We start from the raw sequence: 27,850 nt of genomic DNA on the forward strand, positions 1-27,850 counted from the left end.
CCGGTAGCCCTAAGAAGACATCCTCTTGTCGTTCCACTACTCCGTCCAGCCCCTCTCGTCTTCTTCTCCGACGTCACATTATTGCCTTGGCTATTTTGCCAGTTACCTTCGGGCGACACCTAGCCAGAACATATCCACAGGAGGCGATTGTCCAGTGTCTGTCATCGCATCCTCTAAATTACTTCCTCGTCGCCGATGCCTTTTCCGACGCAGGCCCCCCTCTGTCCTCTACCTCATCACAATGCTCCCCACTTTAAGAAAGTTGTTGGGGACAACACACATTCAAAGAAACAGCATAAAATGAGAAAACACACTAATTCACACACTAAATGCACAAATTTCAGGTCACGCAGTTGGAGATCACTCGCATAATCAGTCGGTGTGGAGTCGTAATTTGGCACACGTGCGCTTGGAGGCATCCAGTCCTTGGTCTTTCCATTACGTGAGAAGCCGACCGGTTGTGGCCTTTCTCTTTCTTTCTGTATTTGCAGCAGGGCTGGCCGTGAAGCTTGAGACTACGAGGTCTCATCAAAAACCAGTCAGTATTCTTGCTCACGCAGTGTCCTCTGGTATTCTTCTGGGCATCAAGAAGTCGCTGTACCCCAGACCAGTTCTAGGAGTCTTTCTGACAGATTCTCGCCATATGGATACGTGAGTAGAAAGGACTCGTCTGGTGCATGAGAAAGGTCGGTTGTCCAGTTGGGAAGCAGACCTGTCGTGGCCACTCCTGTGACTGTTGCCATGCGGAGCAGTTCTTGCGCAGCATCTTGTTACTTTGTTTAAACTGCAGCCGTCTCCGCTTCGACAAGTAAGGTAACGACATCTTCCTCCTAAGAAATCTGTGGCTCCTGTTCGTCTGAAGGCCCTTTCGGTTTGCTGCACCCATAGTCGAAAAAGGCATCTTCTTGAACTTGCGTTAAGGTTGTTGCTTTTTGCTCGCCGGCACTGGAAGTCGGGGTTTTCTCTGTGGACGCTTGGATTGCAAATCGGAGAACCCAATCGCCGAAGCTCCATGTTGCTTGGAAACAGTGGAAAGCGATGTATCGCTCTTTTGGCTGATGTAGGCGCCCGTAGCTGCTGCTTCGTCCACCTTGATCTTGGGCGGTAATGGGCCGTCAATGAGCTCCAAGCTGATTTGCTGAAGGTTACCTTCAACGGTTTGAGGTGGTGTTCTGGTCGACTGAGGTATCAAGGTTTGTTCCTCCGAACGAGATTGGCCTTGCTCGTTAATAAGTACTTTAACTTCCTTTTCCAGACGATTGATGAAGCCTCCACGAGATGTATACACCGGCATATCTGCTGTAGGGAACTGAGGTGGACTTCTTGCGGCGGAAGTTTCCTCCACCTTAATATAGCCGTTGCGTCCGTAACCAAAGCTGGTTCAACTGCTCTTCCCTTTTTCAACTTCTCGAGAGCTGCTAACTGCTGCATTAGCATATGCTTCTCCTTTTCCTTTGCTTCCTTTTCCGCTTTATACCGTGCTTCCCGCTCTGCTTTCAATTTCGCACGCTCACCGTCCACCCACTTCTGCAATTCTGCTCCTCTCAATCCTGATCTAATCCCTTCCGCAACAAGCCTTTCCAATTCTTCGATTCCCATATCGAAATCTCAAACTTGCAAGTCTCTTTCGCTCGTTAAAGTAACAGTCTCCAAGGTATTATTAGAGAATCATGTCCGTCTTTAGACTGTCATTAGCCTCTCAATATCCATGCCTCGAATCGGCTCCGTTTATCCCGAAATCTAGCCTTTCCCTTCTTCGAGATGGTAGAGAAGAGGTCCTGTCGCAGACGCCAGTTGTGATGGTATTGGTGGCTAGGGCTCGGGATTGACGTCGCCCAAACGAGACAGGCGCTTGAGGAACTCTATGACGACGTAGACGGAGACTAACATTTATCTTGACGAGACGAGTTAACGAGAAAAACATACACTTACAAACAATGATATAAGGGCCGCTGTCGACAAAAAGTTCGGCTTGGGCCTAAAACTAGCACGTTGAAGTTCAGCTCAAAACGAGGCTGCAAATGAACCAAGCGTCTCACGTGCTCTGACGCACTCGATGCTGTCGATGAAACATCATCGATGGCGCGGCTGCTGGTAGATTGCCACGTTGCCCAGTCGAGATCGGCGATTCGAATGCACGGTCGTCGAGAAGCCAGTAGACATGCGCCGCTGCAGCCTGACACGGGAACAGCACGCCAGTCGGGCGCTGCCGGCGATTTAATGCGCGGCCGTCGAGCAGAAAGTAGATGTGGCTGGCTCTGTAAACTGGCTGTGTCTCCGGGCGTCCTCGACGACGGCCTCGGAAGAACACGGCTACCGCACCTTGCCGGTAGCCCTAGGAAGACATCCTCTTGTCGTTCCACTACTCCGTCCAGCCCCTCTCTTCTTCTTCTCCGACGTCACATTATTGCCTCGGCTATTTTGCCAGTTACCTTCGGGCGACACCTAGCCGGAACATATCCACAGGAGGCGATTGTCCAGTGTCTGTCATCGCATCCTCTAAATTCCTTCCTCGTCGTCGACGCGTTTTCCGACGCACGCCCCCCCTCTGTCCTCTACCTCATCACAGATGGCCAGTTGGCCCATTTGGACCCATTGGCTCCAACATTATGACCAAACTGGGGAGACATTGTGGATAGTATTTGGATAGTATTCAATTACGGCAACCATTTGCTAAAAGTTAATTCTCTCTGTCAACCTTCCTTTGAAACCTTCAGAAATGTCCGAAACTTCAACCTTTAAATATTTTATTTATGAAGCAATTAATTTTAAATATTACAATAAGCATTTCAAAATAAAGTTATCAAAAACATGATACAAGCAAACACTAACAAAACTTTCTGACACGAGTAGCAAATTGTTTCGAAATACAACCACGATCCGATGCAATCGCATCCAATCCATAGACATACAGTGGAAAAGTCGTATTCAACACGGTGTTGGTGTTGTAGGCGTGTTGGTCTATGGCACACGCAGTTTTCTCGGACTGTACATTGCATTGGAAATGTAAGGTGGTCTGCAAGAGCGTGAGAAGTGGCGACGATGATGTCGTACACCCGTAGCAGTGTGTTTCAGGACGCATCTTTACACTGAACGCCGCTAAGACTCGCACCGAAGGAAGGGTGTCTCTTTTTATGTGAGTAACCTAGCTGGTTCATTTTTCCTTGCCATTTTCACTCCTGGTAGCGTGAGCGGTATTATTAAGAATTAATTTTTCTGCCTAAATATATTTCAGGGATGTCCATGGTACGACTGACGGGTTCACCACATCGCCGCGCAGCGCAGTTCGCCATGCATGGGACGTTGTTGAAGAGGCGAGCTCACACCACTCAACGTTTCAATGACTTGTTTTAATGCGGGAAACTGCGGTTTATTATAAACTTGACCTATTGTTCGCTTTTTCCGCTCACTTTGTGAAAGTCCAACCAGCCTGCGGCGAGCGGAGCACGGCATGGACAATGGCCTGTGAAAAATTGCTTAAACGATGAACTGTGTGCATGCCGTGAATACAAAGAGAGCAATAATGGTATTCATCCATTCCAAGAGTTCTTCTATTTGTGATACAGGTAACCAACGCACTGCAGCGGCAACTCAGATGGAGTGGCTGCGGCAATGGGATAGACCTATTGGCGTTCCAATGGGGTGTCCAAAAGATCGCACAGATGGCCGGCCAATAGGCCGACAATGGGTGCCTAATACATAATTGGCCGACCAATAGGCCGACCAATTGGCCGACCCATTGGAAGGCCAATAGGTCGGCCAATGTTTTTTTTTCGGCTGGACTACCTGTCCCTCCTTTTGTTGTTCGCCGGTATCGGCAATTCGTCGCCGTCATTGCCATTCCATTCCCTTTTGCCGATCCGTCCTGCATTCGCGTCTCACTCCATTTTCCAACACGCACACGCGGTGACGGGATGCGTCGAGGCGCCATGCGGCGGCGCGTAGGGCACCGGCTGCGGTTCGAATGCTGCCCGCCGCAGACCTTGGCTTGACGTCGCCATCTCCGCGCGTGCTCTGTCGCTGTCTGTTCACCTGTTTCTCCTCTGTCCGCGAGTCGACGAAGCAAATGTTTGCCAGCATGCTAATTACCTAATCAGGCGACAAAGCTACCTGAGGTGAGAGACGTGCCTCCAGGTCGGGTGAGGATATTGACGCGATCGCATAACGATTACTCGCTCGCAGGGGTCGTGAGTAAAGAGAATAGCGAATGGAATTTTCGCGATCCCTTAAGGGCACCCATGTTCTGTGCAAAGCATATTCAGAGAACGCCGGCGTCTACTATGCAAGGCGCCATCACATTTCTTGACGGGTACCCCCACAGCCAGGACCATGTAACGCCCTGCATTTCTACAAAAATGATTATTTGGCGGAAGTAACACCTGTAATTGTTATGACAGCGTAAACGCAGATAATGGGCAGAACGATTTTGAGAAACCAAAAAATAACAAAAAAATCGCAAAAATGATAAAAAACAAACAAAAATACGCATGTTTACATCTCCATTCGAAAAACCAAGAAAAAAAATAATCCGTAAAAAAACACGTTCGAAATGCGAATAAAAAATATCGAAAATGACGAACCGTGCAACGCCCTGCATTTCCACAAAAATGGAGATTTGGCGAAAGCAACACGTGAAGTCGTATTTATAGCATACATGGTGGAGATAACTGGGTGGACGGAATTTCGAATAACCAAAAACTAGGAAAAATGGAGAAAGTAAAATTTTCACAAAAATTATCTGAGCAAATCAGAAATATACATCTTATACGTCTCCCCCATAACCCGAAGAGTAAAGGAAGAAAGTCCTCAAAAGAACGTTGGGAATACGTATCAAAACAGCTTAAATGGTCCAACTCTGCAGTGCGCCTTGCTTCTTCGGGAGAAATGCATAATTATCGAAGTAAAGGCACTTCATCGCTATATTGGTAAATATTTACATCATTGGCGAATGCAAAACCAAAAAGAAATTAAAAATAATAAAAGAATGTAACATCTTTCGCTACTCATAGCCATATTTGGCTGTAGAAAACTTACTGTGGACAAGCGGCATAAGAATGCCACGCATTAGTATACAATTCTCTGAATTTCTGCGGATTTTTTACATTCACACTCCGCTTTATTCGGTTTTGTTGTACGGGGGATACTTTCTTTGGCCAGTCTAAGCCCTGAATGCTTGTTGGCATCCGAGGCAGTACAAGAAAACGTTTGCAAGAGACTCAGAATAACCCTTTCAGTGTAATGGGTGACCGGTAAAAAGCGCAAAGGCTCATGGGTACGTCGTCTTCTCCCGCCACTTCTGGTTCGAGATCTCTCCTGCCTTTCTATACGCCAGCGGCTTTCATGTGCGTGTGTGCATGTGGAAGACGAAGAGCCAACGCCTGGCTCACGTCGACCGTCTCTTATTGTGTTAATTTTCTTCTTGCTGGGCTTCAATTGAGTCAGATGTCTGGTTATCTAGTGTTTTGAGCGTCAGAGATGCTCCCCGCGACGGCCGCTGCCCCGGGATCGCCGCCCTCCACGCCGTGCATCGGTCAACCGCCTGATCAACCGCCAGGCGCTGTCATGGAGCCGGAACCTCCGGCCGCCCCCCTGTTCGTAGCCTCGTCAGGCCCATCGCAAGCTACCGGTCACCCCTGTTCTGATCTTTGGTCCTCCAGGTCATCGCTTCCGCCGGGTCAAGTGAGTCCGGTGGTGATACCATCCGATCAACCTCTGCCAGATGACGCAGACGACATGTCTGATCTTTCCGACTCATCGTCTGCAAAGGTCATCTACGGAAATCAAACTGTTCTTTCACTTGAGAAGTCAAAGCCATTTGAGCCTGTGATTCCTGTAAAGCGCTGCCGTGGCTCTAAGCGTGTCTACAGGCCACTTGATGTCAGCTCAATCGCAAGTCCCCTGAGACATGGCGTCGTTGTGGTGATCAAACCTGTCGACTCCTCGAAGGATATCACTCGGTACAACCGCATTGCTGTCAAGGAAGGATTAGAGACTCTGGCTCCAGATGGCGTGCTACAAGTACGTCGAAATTATCGCCTCAAGCTGCTCGCCACTGACACTCGCAACGCTGATGCCACCGAGCGTCTCCTGAAAATCTCCTCCATTGCTGGCGGGAAAGTTCAGGCCTATGAACCACGACCGACCAATTGCGGAGTGGGCGTGATCAGGGGAGTAGCTAAGGAGCTCTCCGACCCTGAAATCCTTAGTGCGTTACGAGTCAGAGCGCCTGTCAAATCCGCCCGGATACGGGGAAAATCATAAGAGAGTGCAAATTGTGCTCGCCACAGAAACTGTACCAGGGCATGTAGTCATCGGTTACACGCGCTATCTCGTGTATGATTATGTAGAGACACCGATACAATGCAAAAACTGCCGGCGATTCGGGCACGAGGCGAACATGTGCAAACTCCCGCTCCGGTGTTCACGGTGCGGTGGCACTCATGATCGAGAATACTGCTCAGTTGAAAATCCTAAATGCCCAAACTGCAGCAAAAAGCATCGACATTTGTTCATGGTTCTGTCCGCCGTGATGAGAAGGCTATTTTAAAAATCAAGGCTAGAAACAACACTGACTACCAGTCAGCGAAATACGCTCTACTGGAACGCCGTAAGGCTGGGCATAAGGGACGCGGGAGAAAGCAAGAGTACACATCTGCGGGTCTCGGGTTCATCAACAATAAGGAGGATTTCCCAGCTCTGCCAGTCCTCCATCGTGAATCGCAGCAGAAGCATCCCCCTACAGCAGCTCTGCCAGTACGAGCTAGCGCAGCAACGGTTGACTCCCCCTCAAAAGATGCCGCCACCCCTGCATCGACAGCCGCGCCTGCTCAGCCATCAGACGAGACTCCGACTCCAGCTGTACGAACTTCCCAGCCTGCTCGTCGAACATCTCCGCGAGAGCAGCGTGAGTCAAAGGATCACGAGAGTTCCGGGGGCTTGCATTCTGTGATATCAGTTGTACTAGAGGCGGTGCGCCTCTTCCTCGCCCCCCTTTAATCACCGGTAGCCGTGGCTATCCTGACACTCATGGGCTATGTTCCACCTCTCCTTAGGCAATGGCGTCAGCTGCAACTGCTGGTGCAATCACAGTTCCCAGAGTACAAGAAAGTCGAGATAAAGCTAAATGTTACAGTAGAACGCCCGCGGACTCAAGATGCGCCTTTCGGACCTACGCCAATTCACACGAAAACATCGTTCTCCGGTGATCTCTGTTTCTGATTCACGGTTGATTGAAGACATGCGCCTTTCTGGATACAGAGTTCTGCGGTCGCTGACTGGCGTTGAAATGTCAAGAGTTTTAATGGCCATGAGAAATGACCTCACCATTATAGAGCACGGTCTTTCACAGGATGCAAGTAATGAATACGTGGCAGCCACATTTCGCGGCGCTGGGTTGTCCTTCACGATAATCGCCGCCTATATTACACCTCGTGTGGCACTGGACTTAAATCGCTTAGAAGGCATCATCAGTACTACACCTGCGCCGCACATCTTGACCGGGGACTTGAACGCCCATCATCCCATCTGGGGGAGCAGGAAAACGACGGCTAAAGGGAGGCACATCCTGGACATTGCCACCGGCAGGGTATGTGCGTTGTCAATTCTGGAGAGCCCCCCTTCTACCAGGCAAAGATGTCAAGCGCCCTCGACGTCACGTTTATTTCGTCACAACTCCTCCCTAGGACGAGCTGACAGTGGAAATTGAACTTCATGGCAGCGACCATGCGCCGACTTACATTGCAGTGGATGGTCTCTCGGGCTCTCGTCGACAGCGTGTGAATCGCTCCTATGACTGGGAGGAATTTAGAAATGTGGTGGAGGAAGCCGTCGACTCGGTGAGCTCATGTGAAGACTTCGTGGACACGATGTCAAGAGCTCGAAAGTCAAGCAGCAAAGGACTGAGGCGTCCGCATAGATACAGCGCCGCCGACTCAGGGTATGATAGGCTTAGAGCGGTGCGTCGAAGAGCAGAAAGACGAGCACGCCGGACACAATCGCTTGAAGATATCCGTGCGCCAAGACGAGCCCAGAAGGCGATTCGGAGGCATATGAATAAGCTCGCCAAGCGTGAGTGGGAATCCTTCTGCTCCAAGCTGGACCCCCGAAAGCCGCTCTCTAGAATATGGCTCTTGCTCCGAAGTTTGCGGACCCCGCAGATTCAACTGCACCGGTTCAAATCCATCTCACTGAGCACGAACACCAGTGACCTCCAAGTCGCTGACGCCTTCTGCAGGAGAATTACTTCAGCGTCAGCAGCTCTTCTTCCACCACACTCTCCCCCCAACGAGGCATGGTCAGGCCCGGTGTCCCCAATGGACGAGCCATTCTATTCTCCATGGCAGAGTTGCTCGCTGCACTGGCTTCTGTCAAGAAATCCAGCTACCCAGACCCGAATGACATCACCTACACAACCCTGTCGCATTTAGGTGAAAAGGGAAAACGTTGCCTCCTGCGTGCCTTCAATCTTTCGTTGGAAACTGGCCGTCTACAGCCAAGGTGGAAACACGCTCGCCTTGTCTCAGTCCTAAAGCCAGGTAAAGTTCCCACCGCCATCGAGTGTTACTGACCTATAGCACTCCTGAGTTGTGTCGGAAAACTGATGGAAAAGATGGTGCTGCTCCGCTTGGACTGGGATTTGGCTATCCGAGATAACACCCGGCACAGATGTCTGTTTTCCGCAAGGGTCGTAGCAGCCTCAACAACGTGATCGCCCTTGCAAATAGCATCAAAGAAGCAAAGTGTCGGCGGAACAGTGGTGTTGCCGTGTTCCTCGACATCAAGTCAGCGTATGACTGCGTCGAGCATGAAGCTATCCGCTCGGCGCTGAAGTCTTTAGGCATCAGGGGCCGCATGTACGCATAGATATCGGACTACCTCTCCAATAGGTATGTGTACATGTCTACCGATATGGGCGACCCATCGCCACATCACGTTACCCTAGGTGTTCCCCAGGGTGAGGTGCTCAGCCCTAGACTTCAACATTGCCATAGTTGGCCCTGAGCCCTATACTTCAACATTGCCATAGTTGGCCTGGAGAAATCTGTGCCACAGTCGGTAGAAATCTCTCTGTACGCCGACGACATCTGCATATGGAGTTCTGGCCGCAATAGGCGAATGCTACGGTCAAGACTGCAGCGAGCAATTGACTCCATTGCGGCATTTGTGGTAACTAGAGGATTATAGTGATTTCAGGGAACAAATGTGCTGCGATAGCCTTTACAAAGCGTGACCTTACGCGCTACGGCCTCACTGTTGGAGGGACCGCAATTCCATACGTCCCGACTCACAAGTTTTCGGGAGTGACATTTGATGTTAATCTCACCTGGTGGCCTCATGTTCGCCACCTCAAGGACAAGATTACTTCGTTCGCCCGCATATTCCGTACGCTCTCCACCAACACTGGCGGTTGTTGAGTAAATTATCTGCTACGGGTATACAAAGCGCTTTGCGTTGGCCTGATGAGTTACAGCATCCTTGCTTTGGTCCCTCTATCAAAAGAAACTGTCAAAGCGCTAGAGAGCATGCAAGCACAAATCCTGTGGGTCTGCGTTGGCGTTCGAAAGACAACCTATACCATCGGAACGCTGAGAGAATGCAGGCAGCTCTCACCACTCGCTCTAAGCACGCAGGAGTTGCTTCGTGCGCGTCTGCGGATTGTGGCAAGATTGTGGCCATCCTCTAGCGACAAGCTGGGCCAAAGAAGTGCGTGAATTTCTGCCGAATGTGTATCAAACGCCTGATCCTCCTGAGCACCCGCCCTGGATGTTCCTGCCCATACCGGTTACGACTACTGTGCCCGGTATCACGAGGAAAGAGCATATTCCGGCTCCCACACTGAAGTTCTTCGCCCTGGACTACAATTCGCGGATATACAGAGACCAGACTCATGTGTACACTGATGGGTCAGTGCATCAACATCATCCACTATCGGGGTGTGGTTACCGTCATCACGTACCACCGTCAGTGACATGCTCAGTCACAGAACGTCAACTACGGCTACCGAACTTGCAGCTCTGAGGGTGGCTTTCGCTCATATCGTAAAGCAATCCGCACGACAGTGGGCCATCTTCACAGACTCAAGGGCTGCCCTTCAATGTCTAGCGTCTTTTCCAAAAGACCAGCTTGTGTCTGACATACACGCTACATCTTCAAGCTCTACAAGCGCACCATCACATTGCAGTTCAGTGGATTCCAGCCCATTGTGGATAACTGGCAATGTGCAGGCGGACATTGCTGCATCCGTTGCACATAAGCATGCATCGGCAATAGCTATACCATTCTGCAGGAAAGATGCATCTGTACTTGTATCCAGCGTGGCATAGAACATGCAGCGTGCAGCCTCGGATGACGTATCACGTCATTACGCGCCGCTATCTTTCATCGCTCCCAACTGCGAATTTAAAATGCCACCAGGACTTTCTAAGCGGGTAGAAGCAATTTTACATCACATGAGGTTGAATGTCACATACACGCGAAACTTCCTCTTTAAGATAAAACAGGCTACGTCGCCACTCTGCCCACACTGTGATGTGCGAGAAACCCTGCAGCACCTGCTCTGTGAATGTGCTCGATTCAGTGCTCAAAGAGTATCCCTCGCAGTGGCTTTGGGACTGACGCTTTCCGTGGACATGCAGCTAAATGACGTTTTAGGACCATGGGCTTGTCCCAAACGTGCTTTACATGCTACCAAAGCTCTGATAGAGTACCTGCAACACACAGGTCTAGACCATTCGCTGTGAATAGCTCGCCGTCTCTGTGCGCATCAAGTCCTTGAACATCATCGCCATCATCTTCATCACGCCATCAACTGGCGCAGCAAGTTAGGCATTTTAGCCCAGATAACATCGCCAGACTTCATTAAAGATCTCTCTCTCTCTCTCTCTCTCTCTCTCTCTCTCTCTCTCTCTCTGTCTCTGTCTCTGTCTCTGTCTCTGTCTCTCTCTCTCTCTCTCTCTCTCTCTCTCTCTTTCTCTCTCTCTCTTTGTCACAGAGTGTTGGGAAACCGCGTAATCGGTAACCTAAGGCGCATCTGCTGAGACGAGAAGATCCCGCAGTGCCGTTCCAGGATGGCGATAACTGTAGCTTTCGCAGTGCTTGCATACGTGAAAGAAATGCTTAAACAATTTGGGCGCAGTAAGGTAAGACCGGTAATGTACATATTTACGCGTACGGAGTTCAGTGTGCAGTCTTAAAGACCATCTGCACTCAAATATGTGACAACGTGAAAACAATGTCATCTACAGTACAAAACCTCATTGAAATAAATCATAACAAAGAAAATACAGTGGGCTGGAGAGTATGCAGATAGTGCAGTAGGCTAGAGGCATCTTGGCCATCGTGATCTGTGGAACTGTTTGCCTGAAACATGTTTGAAGTAAAACGGGGCAAAAATTGTTGGCCTGGTTTGAAACTCTAGCAGCAGCCGTTGTTCCTGGGTAGACCAAACTTCACGTGGAGGAGACCTTCTAGCGCCTCGTTAGACATTCTATTTCGAAGGTCGGTTTTATGTAAGCGAGACCTGACGAAACACTCGTTCCACGGCAGCCTTTCACACGGGTAGTTATAGCAAAGGGAGCGCCAGCTCAGACATGAGAGACAAGGTCGGGTTTCCGGCAACGTTTTTGCGCTTTTCACGCTCACACAGAATTCGTTCACGGTCTGGCTACCCTCTGCCAGATCGTCGACTTTCGTTTGTTGCAAGCGATACTGAGATTCTAGAGCCTGAATTGAAGTTTTCTCTATATAAGCACCGAGCGAGTGGTATAAAAAAATCGAATGAGCACTTTTTTTTATATTTTCGAAGCTGCAGGTCACTCAGAACCTTCAGATTCACAGGAAGTCGCTTCAGCATACTTTTGATACAAGCAATAATGAACATGCGGCGAATTTCCAACAGATAAAAACTTTGTAAGAATCACTGAACAAACACCGCTGCTCCCATTCCGTGTTGTCAGGCTCTGCATTGGCAGGCATTACAACTCTTGCCATCAGTGGCGTAACTAGATAGGACGGCGCCCATGACATACATATTTTCGCGCAACGATAGTGGTTATTACTACATTATTATTATTATATTATTATTATTATTATTATTATTATTATTATTATTGATTGATTGATTATTATTATTCACATGTCACATGCCTTACTGCAAGGCACTGTACTTGCTTTTGTGTGTATGTGTGTGTTTGTGTTTTCTGTGGGTGCATGTATATTCTGGTGTTCGACTGTGTGTAATTTTTGTGTGTGTGTGTCAGTATCGCTGTCGTTTAATCGTATTACCTCTGTGGTGTGGGCATCTATCTTACATTGCCTGTTTTTTCTTTCTTTTTTCTTCGTGCGCCAGCACAAAGGCCCTCCGGCTGTTCCTGGGCACGTTAATAAACGATTGATTGATTGATTGATTGATTGATTGATTGATTATTATTATTATTATTATTGTTATTATCGTAGTCATCTGTCCAAAAAAGGCCATCTGGCTATTTTGGGAAATCGAATGGGTGCTTTTGATTGATTCTTCGCTACAGTGGACTTAACCGTCTTAGCACATGTATGCATCGTACCATACACCAGATGTCCTCAAGGTTCGAAAGAAAAGTGAAAGAAGAAATGGACCTTGCCGGTCACCGGTTCTCGTCTGGCTTGACACGAAATAAGCAATACTCATAAATTACGTACAACCACACCAAAAAGAAAGACCCAGTAGGCATGTAAACAGTTCTTATAGTTTTTCGCTGCATAATCATGAAATGTATTGCTCAAAAGTATTGATTGCAAGCTTCATATCTACATACTATGCCCGCATTGTTTTATTAATGCTAACGATGTGTTAAAAACTGGTCCTGGCAATCCCTTTTGCCTCCTCGTCGCACATAATGCCTCTTGTGACGCCACTTCTGATGCTCATTGTTCATAAGTTTTCATTAAAAACTCGTTCTTTATGTTTGAAGCGCTTTATTTACACCATTTTGTATTAATAAAACAAATATAAATATGCTCTGCACTAGCGCACTCCGTAAAAACTGTAGCAGTACTTTTCGTGCTTTCGATGAAGCAAACTGTTCTATAATGTCATGGAAGTTCGTTTTTTATTTATCCTCTTTTCACGCTCCCCAAAGGGAGTTCAGAAAGTCTGTCCTGGCCCATTGTGGCCCGCAAATAGGAAAGTATCAATTTCAGCTTGCTGAAGGACCTCTTGCAACCAGCGATGGAAAATGCTATGCTATATCTGAATGAAGACGCGATGGTTGGGAAATACGCTTCATAGTGTACGATAACTTTCAGAAGTTCTTCAGGTCTTGACACTTTCCATGTCAACCCGCCGAAAAGCAGCAGTCGGCAATCTAAAAATCTTTGTATAGAGGTTCTGCGCGCCAACGTCGCTGCGATAAAACTGGCCAAAGGTATAACTATTTGTTTTTAGTTCATTCTTATCGTCGCCGTAGCAAAGCTTGTTGGTGTCCAGAATAAAGCCCTACTTGTCATCGGTGCTGTGCAAGCCAGTAAACATTTCGTCGATTCCAGAGTGAAGGCGGTCGAGCGTGGAATTCATCACCCTTTCTATTCTGTGCTTAGCCGTTAACCCTTCCCTTTGGGCTTTTCACCAAACATCTGACTTTTTTTCTCTCTCGAACGCCTTCAAACATTGACATCCCACGCCTCACAGAGACCAAGCCCTTCATCGAGTGACTCACTCACCAGCGTTTCTCTTGCGTCATGAAAGTGATCTCTGAGAGCTTTTATGTTTAAGGCAGCCTTGCAAAAGTTAATTTTTGAATCTTGCTGCCTTTTCTGAACAAGATCTATGCGAACCAGTGTCTTGTTCCAAACGCCGAGCAACAAAATCTTATCTTTACATCCGCTTGTGCAATAGTGGGGCATCACTTATAGTTTCGATCGTTTCTTCGCCGCTATTTGCCGTTCGTTGGAGAATTTCAAGTATCTCCTCGAGATATCTACTGAGTGGCTTCACCGCTTTGACCCTTGCACTCCATTTGGTCTGTGACTCTGACTTCACAACAACAGGCACATATCTTAGTTTTTCCCAACAGTGCTTTGAGCGAGAAAAAAAAACATGTAAAGTGCTTCGGTGGCCCCAAAAAAGTACATCTCCACCGTGCCTTGCTTTGCATCATGTACTCCAACGAAGTTGAGCGAATGAATGCCGCAGTTTAGGAAGGTTGCCAGTTGGTTTTATTCCACTATTCTTGGACTGACACCCCTTTTTGTGCAGACCTCACGCCAGCGTTGTTGCAGCACCGGGACAGAGAGTCTTGTAGGTTCATTTTGTCCGCTTCTAGCTTGCGTAACCTCACCGACACAAAGCTCTCGGCATATTTCTTCCTTACCTAGATAAAAGCGAGGAAGGACTCCTCAACATTAACAGTTTTTTTTATCGCAATCAACCTCCACGCATCGCACGATCTTTGACATTTGTTCACGGTGCGCCCCGTAGAGAGTCGTGTCGAGCATGATGCCATAATACTTGTCTTGACTGATTCTTTGCAGCAAGGACTTTCGAACGGCGGTAGCCATCATGTGTGAATTCATTTTCTACAAGACGTGATAGGTACGATGTGGACCCGGGATGACATTCAACGTATGCGAAGTGCTGCTTCGTGACGGGGTCAAAAACAGCAACTTATTTCTAAAGACCAAGGAAATTTCCGGCATTACTCTCGCGGCTGTTTGAAGACGCTCGGTGCCCTCGCAATGCGAAGTTCTGAGTAGCAAGGAATTTTATCTAGCGGAGTAGTCTTGTCAAAATTGTATGTCACTGGTGCTTTTATTTCTCTATCTGTCTTTGAATGTCGGCACCAATTATTCCTGCGGTACCGATTAAACTTACATTCACTGTGTGAAACTTAGCATTTTCGTGGAGCGTAATCCTCTCGGGTGCCTTCCACTTGTTAAATCCCCCTTCTTTCTCCAAAAATGATAGTTGATCTGAGCAAGGGGAAACGAGGCAACAAATGCAAAATGCTGCCTGTTTGGAAGAAGATAAGCTAACCACGAGTGGGTCAGTTCTTCACCACGACCATCGCCTACCTTCGTAAATCGGTCGTTGGTCATTGACCGGTTGCTTGTTGGGTGTGTCAGTTTTTCGCCTCCAACAGAAAATAACCGCTGCGGCTGGAAATACAATGCAACCGCGAACTCAGGAGCGCAACACTTTCCACTGAGCATTCGGACAACAGTGGGTTTGGATGGAACATGAGCATAATGCTTTGGTGTCAAAATAAAAGAGGATCCCTGCAATCCACTGCACGTGGTTCACCTCGTCTTGTAAGAGTAGCTCCAAAGGCTTAATAGAAATGTCAGAATGCAAATTTTAGGAGCGTCCCCACCCCACTGCCCGCTTCTGGAATACGAACGAAAACGGATAAAAGCACATGCATGCATGCAGCACGCATGCACACTGGATATCATCTGTGGTTGCCTCCTGGACCCCGTACCAAAGTATTCACTCACAGGTGGCGGCACTTCGCGACAAGGAGAGCAGTTTAACTGCTTGAACAACGACATTGTAACAAAGGAAGAGCGCTGAGGAAGACAAGGAAGAAGAGATGGGGACTTGTACGGGGCGCTATGCCGGAGGATGTGCGGGGCGCTAGCGCCCCGTTTATGTCCCCTGGCAATGAGCCCCACGTGTGACCCCCTGTCGTCGTCGTTGTCTTCCTCAGCGCTCTTCCTTTGTTACAATCAACAATCCCAAACTGGCGCTCTCTTCAACAGCGACTATTGTGGCTATGCCGCTTCATTACCGTGATACAGTATCCCGCTGCCGCTCGATTTTTTCCCTCGGGCACATGTTGGGAGGACTTGGCTCGGCGCCCCCTCCCAAGTGGCGCCCAGGGCACTTGTACCCCCTTGCCCGCCCCCCCCCCCCTAGTTACGCCACTGCTTGCCATAAGCGTTTTCACAAAAGAAATCAATTCCTCATTTAGCCTGACAGGGTCACGGAAAGAGCTTGTTTATTCACTCGAATTCGTCAATGATTGGGCTTAGAAATGCTGAAGCGGAGTTCTGCGAAGTATAAAAGCACCAGCCGAGCGCCGCTACAAAAATTGATTGCGTCAGCCTACTTATGTGCCTACTCGACTTTCGGCGTCTTCGGGCGCACGTTGCTGTTCCATTACGTTCCGCTGTCCACGGTGCAGGAACACACAAAACCGGCATTGCTTCAAGCCCGCGCGCTTCTATAACCAGAGTCCTGCAATGCTTTACTGGTCACGAAACTGCTCCGTAACTCAATGGGAGAGCTTCATATACTGCCTTTGGACGCCACGCGGTGGCGCCACCATCTCACTGAGGTCACCCGTCGGGCGGCGTTGCGCTGGCTCGAATGGCGGAGACACGGCGACTTGTGTTTGTTTTGTGCGGGGAAAAAATAACGTGCATCTCGCGCTGTTGTGATGCGACTTAAGTAGTGCAACGACGATGCCAAACACGTGTTGCGTCCCGGGATGTCGTTCCTTGTACAGCGATACAACAGAAAATGTTTCCTTGTTCTGTTGTCCAAGCGACAGGGAGCTGCGTGAGAAATGGAGGCGCGCTATTATAGGGCGAGAAACAAGAGATTTGAATGAAAAAAACGTGGAGGAAGAAAAAGTTAGGAGACGGCGCCGCCGGAGAAACGTGAAGCCTATACATAAAAACTAAAATTGAAGTCGGCCCAGGCGTCACTGCACCACGTGACCCCACCGCACCGCCTCTGTATGGGCCGCCGCGCTCTTCAATTTCGTCTGCTCGAAACTGCTCTGCGGCCCGTTGTCGCGAAGCCTGCTATATGTTGGTTTTTTTTTCCCACGGCTTTTGTCTTCCGCACGTACGCGGCACTCCTGCCCGCACACGGGCATGAGATCGCCGACCAGACAAATGCAGGAAGGACGGGGAACAGCTACCGCCAACGAAACACGAGAGATGCCCGGAGTCGGAGACCGCCGCCGCCGCCGGCCCACCCGACCTTGGAGGGCTGACTGCGGCGGCTTGAGAAAGGGAAACGGCGGAGGGAGCGGCTTCAACGGACCTGGGCTTGCGAAGGCTAGCTGCGTGACGTCATGCCGTCTCCTAACTTTTTTTTTCCTCCATGGAAAAAAATTACGCCCACCTCCCCTCGCGGGAACCCTGGTGTGATGCGACGCTGAAGGGGGTTCCATTGTGTTTCCGTTGGGTCGGTTACTCGCATTGCGTGAGCAATTGTCGGGTAATGCGAGAGAGAGAGAGAGAGATAGATAGAGAGGGAGAAAGAGAGAGAGAGAGAGAGAGAGAGAGAGAGAGAGAGAGAGAGAGAGAGAGAGAGAGAGAGAGAGAGAGAGAGAGAGAGAGAGAGAGCGTAGCGCGGACGACCGTCGACTGAGAGACCGGTCGGAGCGCGGCACTGCAGCGCGCCCGAAGGAGAGGAGACCGCGGAGAGAGAGGGTGCTGCACATGCGCACAGCGCGCTTGCGCCGCGCGCAGCGCCGCCCACCGGCGGAGTGAGAGAGCGCGCTGCACTGCGCGCGCCACAGATGTTGGGGGAGAGGGCGCGCTATCACGGCGAGAGGGGAGGGGGTGAGCGGAGGAGAGACGCAGCTGTGCGGACGCGGACAACGACGACGCAGAAAGGACAGGGCCGCCGGCAAGAGATGCTCCTCTCAGCGTCGCATCTAAAAGCAATGTACCCTTTTGAGAGCATCTTGGACCTAGAATTGTACAAGGCTAACTTAAAGCCGGATTTTTGTCAGATCAGTGAGGTAGCAGCGGTGCTTCATTACATGTTTGCAAACTTGTATTACCTTGCGCTCTGCCTCGCGTATAAAAAAAGCTTTGGGACGTCCTTGTACTTTTACTTTTCATATTTCCGCGAATTATCCCTTAGGGTTCGTTTTGTTTGTTTTGTAACCACGCGTAGCCGCTTCCGGTTTTCTTCTCTGGCGTTTCAACCGGAGCGCCCGTTTGCTCTTTTTTTCGTACGTCCCGTCGGGCAGTATTGTTTGAATGGAAAGGGTGTCACCTTGTCGCTAACTTGATCTTTTGTTTCGTCGAGAATGGTCTCGATCCTATTTCCATGGATCTGGAAATAACGTTCCGAGAGTAATGCATGCATAGCAAACGCTGCGCAACTCACTTTTTCAAAGTTCATCTGTGCACGTCACACTGCGGACTGCTTCTTCGACGTTTGTGTTCCATTCTAGTCTTTTATAGAGCAGGAGCTTGCTTTAATAAACTTCGTTCGGAAAAGCTTTGCGTCGTTCTTGGCTACGTGGCAATATTGTTTCCTTCGTGTGCTGCACATTGCAGCGCGAAAAATTATATTTTTCTACGCTGGACCACGCTCTTTTGTCTCCCTTCATAATATTGAAAAGTTTTTGTTGCGTGTGATAAAACCAGTTTTATTGTTCTTTTTTCGCTTCCTTTTTTTGCAACGACTGCGAAGCGTGGAAGCGGAAAGGCACACGGTGCAACATATATCTCTTCGTGTTTTGAACCTTCGCGTTTCTGCAGCGTTTTTAGATGTTCTCAAGTAGTATGTACCCATTCATCAAAACGACAATACTATTGGGCTATCTCTTTTAGCGTTATGTGCATTCTAGAGCAATCAACGGATTCATTAAGCGTAGTGTGAACGACGCATACTTTGTTTCTTTCATTTTTTTTATTGTATTATCGATAGGCTCGCAGCAGTCCGTGTCTACGGAGTTACCGTATGTGTGGTATTTACAACTTTTGCTTTGAGAAAAGAACCAATACAGATTTAAAAATCCGTAAACACAACGGCGCAGCGCTTGTGGCCGAGGACGCAGTTGCCGTTGGCGTTCGCGGCCGAAGTCTACGGTAATTTACTTCGAAAAATAAAACCCCATTGAAGGCAAGTGATATACACAATGGCTGGACTATTCATCGCTAACTACTACTACAAAAAAAGCACACTTAATCAGAGCGCAGACACCAAAATGAGCGAGCGTTTGCACGCCAAGAGCTGGCCAATATGCCGCACGCACGAAGGCTGGATGCCCTTCGTGCGGCGGTGGCGCCTGTAGTGGCGCCCGCGGTCTTTATATGAAACGCGCGTCGAAGTTTCGTGACCAGTAAAGCATTGAAGGACTCTGGTATAACCTACAAATTTCTTTACAGCGAACGATTCGACACCGGCCATACCCTTTGCGTTTGAAACAAACAAACAAACGGCACACGACGCACGTCGCTTTCTTGAACCTGAAATCTGGTTAGGAAAAAAAGGGGCCGCATAGAAGCTTCGCCGAAGAATGAGCGACGCTTCGCTACTTTTCTTTTTTGAGGGGCCCTGGGAATTCAGTGTTAGGCCGAGTTAGTGAAGCTAATGACGAATTGTATTGAGAGAACAGGAGCAGTGGCGTCGTGCAGTGAGGAGTAGGGGTCAGAACTTTTGGGAGCACGCGGGAGCAGGGCCACTGCACCTGCCACTGGAATGCGGCACGCACCAGGAGAGCAAGTGGAAGAGGAAAAAACGACAAGGGGAAAACACGGCCCCGACCCGACTGCCGTTGCTTGTGTCACCAAGATGGGCATGCACGATAGCATTTATCAGGTTAAATAAGGGAGATCCGGCTACATTACCTTGTAGTAGTAGCAATACGAGGCCCGTCTGCAAGATCGGCGCGTGAGGAACAGGCGGTGTCACTACGAGGGCCTCTAAAATACGACAAAAACAAGTTACAGCCATTTTGCACATATGACAACTCTCGGGGTGGAGTGGACCTTGTTCTTAGAGTCGCTGGTTCGAATCTCCCCGGCGCCGTTCTTTTTTTTCTGCCTCTAGCGTTTTTGAGAACTAGGAACAAATATTTCAGTAGAAGAAACGCCCCCGCCCCACGCAGAATCGTTACATGACGTACAACCAATGTGGGAAGCTCCTTCACTGGTTCTGTTTGCGGAACGGCACTGTTGATTCTGGGCATGGAGGTCACTGAGAGCAACCCTGCGGCGACACGGCGGCACGCGCCGTGTCGTCGCTCCATGTAGCTCAGCCCGACAAACATACGGCGTCCAGCCGCATGAGATTTCCCGCCGCGCAAACTTCGTCGTGAAAGTTCGCTCCACGTATTCCGGCCTTTAACTCGAAGTGCGCCGGTTTCGCGAGGAGGAGGCGCCCGTCCGACTTTTGCTTTTGCGCTTGTTGTTAGCGCATGGAAAGCCTGCATGTGGAAAGCGTGCAAGCACGTCGGTAAATCGGTCTGGCATGCGCCTAATCCTTAAGCCCTAACTAACCACATGGACGTGAAATCAAGCGTAGTAGGGGGGTCTTTCTCGATGTCATGTGGCCCAAAAATACCCACATAACAAAAATAAAACTTTTGACGCCAACGCAAACCGAAAATAGCCAAATTTGGCTATTAATAGCCCGATCTGGTAACCCTGGTGAAGAACGCGGCCCGAGATCCCGAGCCGGTGCGCGCTTCGGGGAAGACGCGTCGCCTTGAAACCGGCCCGGCGCTCCGCTGTGTGATATTCGTGATATTTATTTATTATTTTTTCATAATGTCAGCATACAGCCAAGACAGGAGTTTACATCATGAAACCAGAATAGTTACATCAAGTAATCAGATTTACAGGCAACAGGGAAATGAAGAAGAGAAGTGCTTGAAATAAAATTAGCATAGGCATGCAATAAACCACATTAGAAGAACAGCCACGTGGGCATTCACTGGTTCGTGAATAATAACAAGGGAAACGAATACAATATTATTTGCCAAGGGGCTGCAAGGTGCTTAACGCAGCTTCAAAGTTTTTTTACGTCACTGAGCTTTACAACTTCATTAGGTAGCGAGTTCCATTCGTCAATCACTTTGACGAAAAACAAATATTTTAGACAAGCGGTTCTATATTTCAGCGGGGTGATATATTTCGTGTGTTTAGTGCGCGCAGGTGAAGTTTCCCACGAGATGTACTTGGCAATATCGAGCCTATAGTGACCATATAATATTTGGAAAAAGAATCTGAGCCGGTTTATGTTCATCCTGTGGTGAACAGTCATCATTCCAGCCCTTTTCAGGAGTTGATATCGACTGCGTTCGACGATAACAACTAAAAATGATCGTTAGGGCTTTATTCTGAATGCTTTCGCATTTCCTTATATTGCTTTATGTGCACGGGTGCCAGAAGGGACTGGCGTAGTCAACTAGGGGCATTGTGGTAGTTTTGTACGCCAGAAGTTTCACTTCTGTCGTCGCATCGTGCAGATTTCTTCGCGAGGCCCACAATTTCTTTCCGGCTCTATCACAGATGTAGTCAACGTGTGCTGTCCAGCTTAAAGTACGTGTAATATAAATACCAAGATATTTGTACTCTGGAACTTCCTTCAACGGCGTGTTATCGATTTAGTAGGAGAACTGAAACGAAGCCTTCTTCCGAGTCATGCGCATAAACACGGTTTTTTTTCAGTATTGATGCTCATTTGCCACGTTTTGCACCAGGCACTGACGGATTTGAGGTAGTTGAAAGTCTAGTTTGATCGTCTCAGGATTTTATCCTGGCGTAGATTATGGTGTGATCGGCATAGTGCGTCATAGTTATATCAGGTCCGTATAGAGAACTCATGTCGCTAATATATAGGGAGAACAACAGGGGGCCTATCACGGATTCCTGAGGAACACCAGATCGCACATCTAGTTTAGTACTTGAGGAACCATTTAAAAAAACCAATAACCTTTTTGATAAATAAGACTCAGTTCATTGTATTATCTGGTCGTTTTGTAAAAGTATGCGAAGTTTAAATAATAATTCCTGTTGGGATATCTCGTCAGACGCTTTTCTAAAATCAACCAAAAGTAAGGTCTGCCGGATCCTTCTCGTCTATGCAGCGAGCGAGGTCAAGCACGACACCAGTTAAACTAGTGACAGTAGAATAGCCTCGACGGAAACAATGTTGGTTGGGGTCCAATATATCGTTACTTTCTACGAACAGCGTCAAATGTTAAGTTAGCACATGTTCTAGTCTCTTACAGCTAGCGCTGATAAGAGATATAGATCTGTAGTTGGTAGGATCATCCTTAGAGCTTTGTTTAAGAACAGGTTTCACTTTCGCACACTTCCAGTCGGCCGGTATTTTCCCGGATAGGAGTGATTTGGTGAATATTTCAGCGAAATAGTACGAGCCCCACTCAGCATATTTTTTAAGAAACATATTAGAAATACCGTTCATTTAAGCTCAAAGTTCTAAAAAAGTTGGGCTCTGAGGCGAATTCGACATTTTGCGAAAAATTTATATTTTTGTCAGAAACAAAAAGTTGTTTTCAATAATTGTGCACCAGGCGTAAACTGCGCATAAAGGTGACGAATTGATGATAATGATTGATGATTGCTATTGGTTTCTTCTTTGTAGCGGGGTGATGACATGTCATCTTACCAAAAAGAACTAATATACCTAGGTTTTATACTCTTAGTTTAATACTAGCGCTGTTTACGGCAGGGACAAAAAGCTTATTAGGCACAAAATACTTTTTTTTCCCTGTTACAGGTGGTAACGGTCCTAGGCAATATTCCCGTCTCTGCTTTTCGTCCACCAGCATTCTAACCTTCTCTTCGTCCCCTCGACAGCCTTGAAGTTAACTTCCTCTGTGATGCCCTTAAAGGAGTACTGACACGAAATTTCAAAGCTGAGATAAATATGTAAAACGCTTCCTTTTTATCAGGAGATATCTTCCAGCAAGGTTCAACAGCAACCGTTCAGCGAAACATATTTAAAATCCATTTTAATCTTCGCCCGCACGAGAAAGCCCAGAGCGGGCCGACGTGACATCATCTGCTACGTGCCCCAAACTGCCGACGTCGGGGCTCCCGTGACGAAGCCGACGCGCTGGCTGTAGTTGGCGTGCGCTGCTCGGGCGTGTGTACACGTCATGGTTTTGGGACTGACGTCATGCTGCCCGGGCCTGTGGGGACGGCGAAGACCTCGGCCGGTCTGGGCGCGCGCGTGCGCTCGCTCACGCGCGCTTTAAGAGAGGCAGCGATACGGCAAGAATGGTGACGCCATGTCATACATGCTGTCATGGCGGCCGCTCGGCGTTTTTTTTTTGTCGAAACCTAAACTGGCACGAATAAACGACGCCGTAAATGAATATTTACGCTGCGCTCGACCGTCTAATCTGTCATTCTATGATTAGTGGGCTGGTAGGCACGCATAGCAGCGAAAAAAACGTAACATAAAAATTTCGTGTCAGTACTTCTTTAAATCCTAGCGCTTCTGGAAGCCGAATATTCCCTTCATGTAGATTTGGATGGATACCCTCACATTTTAACACTATGTGCGGCATAGTTTCTGTTTCTTTTCCGCAGACCACGCATACCCCATCATTTTCTGAAAACTTCCCCACATAGCTCTTAGTTCGCAAGCAACCTGCTCTAGCCTCAAAAAGCAAAGCACTGTCCTGGGAATTATCGTAGAAATTTTACTTTCTGGTGTTCAATTTCTCAGTCCTGTACATCTCTAACGACGTTTTAGCTTCCATTTTTTCACCCCATTTATTCGTTTCAATCTGCCTTGCCTCTTTTTTGGTTACCTTGGCCGTTTTGGATTCTTCACTGTTCTTTCCGTATTTCATCCTTAGCCTTCTAGTCTTCTTTAACCACTGCGTGTCCACGCTTTTCAAGTATAGGTACCTAAAAACCTAAGCTGCCCGCCTTCGTTGATCCATTGCTCTCAACCCTGTCTCAAAACATTGCCCCTTATAAATATTTTTGTAGACAGACGTCGCTAAAGTTGGCCGAGGCTCATGAGCGCGTAGCAGCGGGAGTCCACCTTGTCGTGTTCCCAAATGATTTGCAATGAGTCAAATTTTTTTCCAGATAAAATGTTGGTGAATATGAAAGTTAGAATAATCAGGGAATGGTATAAAAAAATTTCAAGCAAATTGAAGAGGTCGACCAGCCACCGTTGGTTCGATCTTATCTGAAATCACTCTATATCTATTTATACGGTTGATGCCGATGGCGGTACAGCGCGGCTATGTAGCAGAGAAACCACCGGCGAACGCATGCATGCGCCCGGCAGTGCGCCGTGCCTGTCGCCAGAGAATTGTGCGAGCTCCACGGGATAGGTTCCTCTTCTTTATGGGGGACTGGGAAACACTGCCTACTGGCTCGTAGCACGGAGAGATGCTATCGGCGTGCCTTTTGTTTTAAAATAGTTTGAGTGCCAGGGTGCTGCACATCAGTACGGCACCTTCACTTGGAGTGCCATCCACCAGACTCTGATGGAGGCGTAAAGCGAAAACGCCAGTGTGCACGGGATTTCGGCCACGTTAAAGATCCCCAGGTCGTCAAAATTAATCCCCAGCCCTCCACTACGGCGCGCTTCATCGCCTGCGTTGCGTCGGCGCGTTAAACCCCACAATCAATCAATCCACCAGACCTACCACCACACCTGCGTTCCCGCATCGCTTCCTGGGGGGACTGACTCAACCCGGGTCCTGGCGGGGACGTGAAGTGGACGCAAGAATGGCGGCTCACTGCCTTCGTGTTAGTGAGGACCTCTGGAATGTATGCGGACCAGCCGTGTCCTATAAAGATACTGTGGCACGAGGCCCTGGCTAGGGCTGTTAAGATAGTAAAGTTTTCTCTCTCTCTCTCTCTCTCTCTCTCTCTCTCTCTCTCTCTCTCTCTCTCTCTCTCTCTCTCTCTCTCTCTCTCTCTCTCTCTCTCTCTCTCTCTCTCTCTCTCTCTCTCTCTCTCTCTCTCTCTCTCTCCCTCTCTCTCTCTCTCTCTTCCTCTTCTCTGTCACAGGCTACTCGAAACCTCCTTCGGACTCTCCGCCACAGAGTCGTCCGCTAGATATACTTTGTACGCTTGCAGTCATTGTGATATGAGGGTAACCGTATGGCCATAGTAACTTTGCCATGGTGAATTTTAGAGCATGAAAAGCTTATTCAGTTCTAGTTTGGCCAAATAAAATTTATGCATAAAATAAAATAAATTTATTCCTTTAAAGTCAGTACGCTCTCCCTCAAGTTTTATACGCACTCAAATCGCGGTGGACATAGCTGCTAAAGATTGAGGAAACTGACCAAGAAACCGTATATGATGAAGTTTTTGTAACATCAGTAAATGCTCATCGTGTCGAAGGCTCTCGAAAGGCCTACAAATAAAAATAAAATAAAGCACTGCTATTATTTGGTTTGGTGCGTCAATATAGTTAAAAAATTCTTCTTAAAAGGAAACAGCGCTTCTTTTTCAGTGTATACGAATTTGGGGGTTGTTTAAGTTCTACTTTTCCCAGAAAGACTCCATTGCAGACACTATCTACGACTCAATTACATGAGACAATCTTGACATTATTGTAATGAGCTGGCAACTTACGCAAGTTTGTTTTTCGTTTTTGAAATAGGCCTCAGAATCGAACCTTTTATTACATTGGGTATGTGACTTATTTCAAACACTCCGTTTTGAACCTGTAAAATTAATAGTTAGAATTTTATTTAAGTGGTCCAACACGTCTCGCAGTGAAATGTTACCCTATCCTTGGGGTTTAGACAGTTTCCTTGGAAAAATGGTGCTTTAAAGCTCGGCTTTCTTGTCGAAGGTAGTTTCCTCGTGTTAGCGCATGCGCGTAGTAGAATGTATTCTTCCGTTTGATTTATAACGTTCCCACCTTTTTCATTAGTGACTGAGTGACTTGTATTGACGTATCGCTAAATTAGCGCAAGAAGGCGTTCATGCTTTCAATCGCAAAGCCGTAAACCTCTGTTTCAAGCACGCGCTTTGTGAGGTACAGAAATGAAGTGGGCAAAAAAATAGAGGTGAATTTGCGCGAGCCGGGGCGCATGAGGCAGGGATAGCGCCAGGAAAAGGAAACAGAAGTCGGGCAGGAGGGCCTGGGGAGGGCACTGAGCAAGGGTGACGCAGCGCGTGCCGTGACGGACAGAGAGAAAAACTCTACTTCGGTTAATGCCAGTTAATTAATCAAGGGAAATGGGGAGGCTGATCGCCTGGGAAAAGAAGCGCATCATCCATCCACTTCGATGAGTGGGGCAATCAGGCCACTGGACGTCGCGCGGTACCTTATCCGAAGGAACCTCCAAACCATGCACGCTGACTCCCGAGTTGCATCCGGCAAGCCACCGCACGCGCTTCTTTCGAGGGGACTGACCCGAGCTGACCGTGCTGTCCTTCTTCGTCTGCGAATCGGCTGTCACAGCTGCGCGGAAATAGGTCACAGGCTTCGCATCACGAGTTCACCCACCCGCCCACACTGTCCTGCAATAGAGACATTCGCGCATGCCCTATGCGAGTGTACACAACATTCGCAGGCTCGATCAGTATGCGAGACTGGGACTGCCGTCATGCACCTCATCAAACCTGTTGTTCCCGGAATGTCACACATCAAATCGCGAAAAAGCGTTCCGAGCCCTGCTGGACTTTTTAAATGACACGGGACTCTCGGACCAGCTATGATGCCGCCAGGGCTGTCCATGCTGCGCGGCTTGTCAACCGTCATCGTATTCTCCCTTTCTATCTTTTTTCTGTTCACCGTCTTTTCTGTCCATCCCCCTCCTAGACTCAGTCTTGATTGAGGTGCCCTCAACCCGAGAGGCAGTTATCGGCTGAGTCGATTTTCGTTTCTCTTCCAATAAAGCAACTTTCTCTCTCTCTCTCGGTTAATGCCATTCAGGTCGCGCTTGCAGCCGGTGGCATTAACTCACCCGCGACCTCCTCAGCCTGTCGATTAGCCGGACCTGAAGGTCCAGATCGGAGCGGTGCTCCTTAGTAGTGATTAGTGGGAACAGATCCTAGGCGCATGCCCATATCATGGGAGATAGGGTGGAGTGTTCGCCGGGAAAGTGGGAGGCTGCGGTTGCGTAGAGGGATGGGTGTACGTGAGTGAGAAAGGCTGGGTTGGGAAAACTGTTCATTTGTAGTAAACGCGAAATGTGAGCTTTGATGTTCCCTAATTGCTTATCCGCCGGTGGGTAGATCCGGCGGGAGAGGCGGTAGTGTGTGGTGATATTAAATTTGAGCACGCGATCCCTCGCAGACCACGCCCCGAGATAGGAATGGACATTATGCCCTGCCCGCATCGTGAGCCCTCGGGCGTGTTCGTGGGCCGTCTCGTTTTCCTCGAGGCCGGAGTGTGCGGGTGCCCAGGTCAAGTAAATCGTCTGGCCTAGGGATATGGGTGGACATTTAATGGAGATGGCGAGCGAGCGGAACGAATTTCGGAGGGCGCTGTCCAGGGGGCTGGTCACATGGTGACGGGCACAGCCGCAAAGTTCAACAGATAGTTCAACTGCAGATCAACGGCAGGTCCAACTGGGCCTGCGCCTTCACTTTCTGAGAAAGTTCTCAGCATCACGGAAATTTCGCTGTATCGCCCACGCTTGCTGTTTAACTCTTCCATTCATTTGCTAGCATCTTCCACGTCTCTTTATTATTATTCTTGAGAAGAGAAAATTTAAACAAGTGATATATAGTTTTCGCCCGGGGCATTAAACCTGTTACCAATCCCGGCTAAGTGTGAAGTTCCTGGCTCTTGAACGTATCTTCACGCTCTACCCGACGTTTTGTGCCATGCTTTATCCTTTGTACAGCCAAGTCCCGTTATATAAGTGGTAATCGAATGGTAAGTCGGCTTTTGCGCTCTAATTTTACACATCTACCGGAGTGCTCGTAAGTGTCCTGGAATATTTCTGCTACTTTAGGGTACAGGTAATAGGATCTAGTGCCAACGAAGTGCCGCAGTTTGTCTCACAAATGTATGCGTAAGTTTTGCTGTCGTGTAAAATTATTTTCTTCATTGATGAACACTTATTATTTTCAGTCACTTTGCTAGAAAGAATCGCCAAATTTATAAAGTAATTATCGCCCAAGTTTATTCTAATTACGTCAGCCATATAGT

The sequence above is a fragment of the Haemaphysalis longicornis genome, unplaced genomic scaffold, assembly GCF_048455015.1.
Source record: "Haemaphysalis longicornis isolate Haplotype H1 unplaced genomic scaffold, Haemaphysalis longicornis Haplotype H1 scaffold_1, whole genome shotgun sequence".
NCBI lineage: Eukaryota > Metazoa > Arthropoda > Arachnida > Ixodida > Ixodidae > Haemaphysalis > Haemaphysalis longicornis.